Source organism: Colletes latitarsis, chromosome 9 (assembly GCF_051014445.1).
Source record: "Colletes latitarsis isolate SP2378_abdomen chromosome 9, iyColLati1, whole genome shotgun sequence".
Lineage (NCBI taxonomy): Eukaryota > Metazoa > Arthropoda > Insecta > Hymenoptera > Colletidae > Colletes > Colletes latitarsis.
In genome coordinates, this window is record NC_135142.1 from 8,651,837 (window position 1) to 8,658,335 (window position 6,499).

Genomic DNA, 6,499 nt, shown 5'->3' on the forward strand with positions numbered 1-6,499 from the left:
ACTAATTTTTGATAGGCGACTATCCTGGATCTCCCATATAAAACACCTAAAATATTCCTGCCTAAAAAGGTTAAACATCATCAAAATCCTGGCCAGTCACAACTGGGGCTCCGACCAAGAAATCCTACTCAAAGCATATCAAGGTTTAATCAGGTCCAAGATTGATTATGGCTGTATCGTATACAATTCAGCGAAACCGCATATTTTAAAAATGATTGACCCCATCCATAACGCGGCACTGCGACTGTCTATGGGGCTATACCGCACATGTCCTATCAGTGGTGTGTTATTCGAAACTGGTGAAATGTCACTGGAGCAGAGAAGAAAATTCTTAAGTATAAAATACGCACTGAAAATGTCATCTACTCCCAGCAACCCCACCTACCACTATATATTCGACAATAGATATTATGAGTTATACGAAAAAAAACCAAAATTGCCATCACCACTGTATGTCACAATTAAAAAATACCTCCCTTCAATTACGATACAAAAAACAAGTACTATAGAACGGAAGCAAGACAAAATCCCCCCCTGGCAAACCAAAACCCCGGAAATAGACACTACTCTAGCCGACTGCAACAAGAACCTTAGATCAAGCCTCGAACATAAGACCAGGTTCCTAGAACTAGAAAGAAAATACGCATCTTACAAAAAATTCTTCACCGATGCATCCAAAACTAAACAAGGAGTAGGATACGCCATCATTACAGAAAATAACGTTATCAAGAGACGTCTACCTACTCAAACATCTATTTTCACCGCTGAAGCCTACGCAGTACACGACGCACTTATACATATACACACCTCCGATTCCCAAAATCACGCAATTTACACTGACTCCATGAGCGTAGCCCAAGCATTAATGAACACCGCCAAAAAAAACCAAAATGAAATCATTAAAAATAGCTTAATGCTATATACGGAACTCGTCTCTTCCAAGAAAAAGATATCCATCATATGGGTACCCTCACACCAAGGAATAACTGGCAACACACAAGCTGATTCGAGGGCCAAAGAAGCAGTCACCCTCCAAATGGAACAACACCCAATCCCTATCCCACTTCAAGAAATTATACATCACGAAAAAGGAAAAATTAAAGATGAATGGAACAACACATGGAAATCGAAGCCATCAAAAATCCATAGTTCAGTCACAAATTTTTTTCAAGATATCCCCCGCGGCCACATGAACAGAAAAGAAAGAATTGTACTCTCTCGTTTGAGAACCGGTCATTGCAAGATAACACATGAATTCCTCATAAAGAAGACCGACCCTCCCTTCTGTTGCGAAGTTCCACTTACAGTACACCACCTTTTATATGACTGCCAAAAACTCTCTACTCAGCGACACAAATTTAAAATCAATCCTAACACGGCCCTTACGTCCGAACAGCATGTAAGAAACACCATAGAATTTCTTAAAGAAACCAACCTCTTCCACAAAATCTAAAACCAGCACAGAAACCCGTCGCTAATGACCATGATGTCGATGCGACGTAAAACTTTATATATAAAAAAAAAAAAAATAAACGAATTAATCAACCTTTATTAACATCTTTTATAATATGAATAACTCTTTCAAAAGCATAATTAATATTTGGACAATAATGTAATGATAATAATAATCCTGAAATAATCTGAATTATTAAATATAATCCTAATAATGATCCAAAGTTTCATAAAATATTAATATTTAATGGGGTTGGTAAAATAATTAATGAATTATTAAAAATTTTAAGTAATGAATTAACTTTAAATAATTTAATGAATTTATTTTTCATTAATTAAATATAATAAGATTTTTTATATTATTAATTTTTAATTTTTCGTAATGATTTAAATTTAATTAATGATATTTTTATAATTAAATTTAAACAATAAATTAAATAAGTAATTGAAATAAAAATAAAAATACAATTAGGAAATTTATATAATAATTTAATTGTATAATTAATATTTTTAAATATGATTTTATTTATTATAAAATCAATTGAAATATAATTATAATATGTATAAATTATAATTAAAATTATAATAATACATATTAATAAAATTGAATAATATTCATAAGTAAATATAATTATTTTATAATTATTAATTAATCTAGTAAAATATATAAATATAATTATTAATCCTCCAATTATTGAAATAAAAATTATATAACTATATATATTTATATTTATATCTAAATTAATTAATAATAATATATTTATAATATAAAAAACTAAAATTATTATAAATGTTAATGGATGTAAGTTAATTTTTATTATTGAAAATGTAATTAATATAATTATATTTGAAACAATAATTAATTTAATTAAAATTATTATTTTTGGTATTATTATTATCATTTTAAAATTAAAATTATTATTTATAAATTAACAAAAAATAGTTTATTTAAAATATTAATTTTGGGAATTAAAGATAAAATATTCTTTTTTTTTTTGAAAATTAAAATTGTTTTAAATAAATTATTTTTTTTAATTTACAAAATTAATGTTTTTAAATAAACTATAAAACTTAATTTAATTTTAAATATTCAAAATAAATATATAAAATATGATTTTATTGGTGATATATTATTTAATTATCACTTTTTTTATTTAATATTATTTTTAGGAATAGTATTAATTTTTAAATTTAAAGATTCATTATTAATAATTTTAATTAGAATTGAATTTATAATTATATTAAATATTATAATAACTATTTATTTAAAAATTATAAATTTTGATGAATGATTATTTTTATTTTATATTGTATTTTCTATTTGTGAAAGAGTATTAGGTTTATCTTTAATTATTAATTTAATATATAAATATGGAAATCAAAATATTAGAATAATAAATTTAATATGGTAATAATAATTAAAATATTAAAATAATTAAATCTATATGGTAATAATAATTTTATTTAATACATTTGCTTTAATTTATATATATAATTTTTATAAATATAAATTTATAATAAGAAATTTAATTAATATAATATTAATTATATTAATTATAAATTATGATTTATTTATTGAATGAAATAAATATAGATTTAATTTTAGATTAAATAATTATTCTTTTATAATGATTATTTTAAGATTATGAATTTTTAGAATTATTATTATATCATTAAGATTAAAAATAATTAATTTTAATTTATTTATTAAATTTTATTAATTTTATTAATTAATTTAATTTTATTTTTTATATCTAATAATATTTTAATATTCTATTTTTTCTTTGAAATTAGATTAATTTTAATATTTTTAATAATTATTTATTGAGGAATAGGTGAAATACGAATTTTAGCAAGAATATATTTAATATTTTATACTTTATTTTTTTCTTTACCATTTTTATTATTTTTATTTTTAATAATTTTAAATAAAAATTATATTATATTTAATATAATAGAAATAGAATTATTTATTTGTAATAATTATCTATTTATATTTATAATTTTATCTTTTTTAGTTAAAATTCCAATTTTTGGTATACATAATTGATTATTAAAAGCTCATGTAGAAGCTCCTCTATATTGTTCAATAATTTTAGCTTCTATTATATTAAAATTAGGAACATATGGATTATTACGATTTATTTTAATTTTTTATAATAATTTAATGTTTATTAAAATTTATATTATAATTATTAGTATAATTGGAGGTATTATTTTAAGAATTTTATGTTTACGTCAGATTGATATAAAAATTTTAGTTGCATATTCTTCAGTAGTTCATATAAGTATTTTAATTAGTAGATTAATAACTTTAAAAAATTTAAGTTTATATAGATGTTATTTAACAATAATTTCTCATGGTTTATGTTCATCAGGATTATTTTATATAGTAAATTTATTTTATAAAGAAACAAATAGTCGATTAATAATTATTAATAAAGGTATTATAAATATCACCTCAAAAATATCATTATTATGATTTTTATTATGTTCTTCTAATATATCTGCTCCTTTATCATTAAATTTAATTAGAGAAATTTTTACTATAATAATTTTATATAATTGATGTAATTCATTAATTTTTATATTAATATTAATTAGATTTTTAAGATTTATTTATTCTTTATATTTATTTAGATATATAAATCATGGAAAAATAAATTTTTATTTAAAAATTAAAAATTTTAAGTTTTTAGAATTTTTAGTAATTATTTTACATTGATTACCTTTAAATTTTATATTTTTAAATTTAGATTTATTTATATAATTTAATTGTAATAAAAATATTTATTTAAATTTAAGTTAATATATATATATATATATATATTAATATATATAAATAAAAATCAATTTAAATAGTTTAAATAAAAATATTGAATTGTGGATTCAATGATGTATAAAAATACTTTAAATTATATTATTAATAATTATTTATAGTTTATTTATATTAATTTTAAGTTTTATATTAATAATTATAGGAATATATTTTTATATATTTAAATTTAATATATATATTGAATGATTAATATTAAATTTTAATAGAATAAAAATTGAATTTTTAATTTTTTTAGACTATATAAGATTAATTTTTTTAAGAATTGTAATATTAATTTCTTCTATAGTAATATTATATAGAATTGAATATATAAAATCAGAAATTTTTATTAAACGATTTATTTATTTAGTAATATTATTTGTAATTTCAATATGTTTAATAATTTTAAGCCCAAATATTTTTAGAATTATATTAGGTTGAGATGGTTTAGGATTAATTTCTTATTGTTTAATTATTTTTTATCAAAATTATAATTCATATAATTCAGGATTCTTGACAATTTTATGTAATCGAATTGGAGATGTTAGATTATTATTAATAATTTGCATATTTATAAATTTAGGTTCTTGAAATGGTTTAATTTACAATAATAATTTTTATAATAATATATTAAATTTTATATTAATTTTAACAGCTATAACTAAAAGTGCTCAAATACCTTTTTCTTTATGATTACCTGCTGCCATAACAGCTCCTACTCCAGTTTCTTCATTAGTTCATTCATCAACATTAGTTACTGCAGGTGTATATTTATTAATTCGATATAATAAATTATTTATAATAAATATAAATATTAATATATATATATTATATATTTCTTTAATAACAACTTTTATAGCAAGATTAATAGCTAATTTTGAATATGATTTAAAAAAAATTATTGCTTTATCAACATTAAGACAATTAGGTTTAATAATATTAACTTTAAGTATTCATTATTATGAATTAGCGTTTTTTCATATAATTATTCATGCTTTATTTAAATCATTAATATTTTTATGTGCTGGGGATTTTATTCATTTAATAAATAATAATCAAGATATTCGTAAATATGGTAATATATTAATAATTACACCAATAAAAAGATTAATTATAATTTTAAGTTTAATTATATTAATAGGATTCCCATTTTTATCTGGATTTTATTCAAAAGATTTAATTATGGAAATATTTATAAATAAAAAATTAAATTATATTTTTTATTTAATTTTTATTGTTTCAATAATATTAACAATTAGATATAGAATTCGAATAATTTTATGATTAATATTTTTTAATAATAATTTTATTCCTATAATTTATTTTAAAGAAAATAAATTAATAATTTTTTGTATAATAATATTATTAATATTATCTTTTTTTTTTAGATATAATATATTTAAATTAATTTATATTAAATACTTATTTAATATATATATATTAGATAAAATAATAATTTTAAATTTTTATATTTATGGATTTTGAATTAGTTTATTAATGTATAATTTTAATATATATTTATTTAAAAATTTAATAAATTTTATTATAACAATATTTTTTTCTATATATATATTTAAATATAGGTATAAAAATTTATTTAATATTATATATAAATATGAAATTTTAATGGAAAAAAGATGATTTGAAAGATTTATGGGTATATATATATTGAAATTAATATATATATTTAATATATTTAATAATAAATATATATTTAATAAATTAGAATTTATTGTTATTATAAATTTTTATACTATTATATTATTATTATTTATTTGAATTTTATAAATTATTTAAATAGCTTAAATATAAAAGTATAATATTGAAAATATTAAGATAAATAAATTTTTTAAATAGAAATATTAATGAATAATCATTAATTTTTAAGTTAGAAGCTTAAATTATTATATTTCATATTTATATAATTTAAACAAAATATTATATTTTCAATATAAAAATAATATAAATTAATTTTATTTATAAATAATTATATAAAAATTAATAATTTAATTGGAACATCTAATTCAATTAAATTATTAACAATAATTTACCTCTAATTTTTTGGTTTCAATTAAATTTAGATATTAATAACTTATTTATTAAATTTTTAAATGCAATTTAAATGTTATAATTAACTAATATCCAAATTAAAAATTATATAAAGTAAAAATTTACATTTAATTTCGAATTAAAAATTTGATTATTAAAATTAATCTATATAATAAATTA

At 17.8% G+C, this 6,499-nt stretch overlaps 1 pseudogene across 1 annotated transcript in view; it reads left to right on the top strand.

The window, feature by feature from the left end:
* Positions 1–4,378: 4,378 nt before the first annotated feature.
* Positions 4,379–6,499, top strand: part of LOC143345913 (NADH-ubiquinone oxidoreductase chain 5 pseudogene) — a 29,071-nt pseudogene continuing 26,950 nt past the window's right edge. The window contains exon 1 of the transcript XR_013080338.1: positions 4,379–5,268. The product of XR_013080338.1 is annotated as an NADH-ubiquinone oxidoreductase chain 5 pseudogene (transcript). The remainder of the gene's footprint in view (positions 5,269–6,499) is intronic.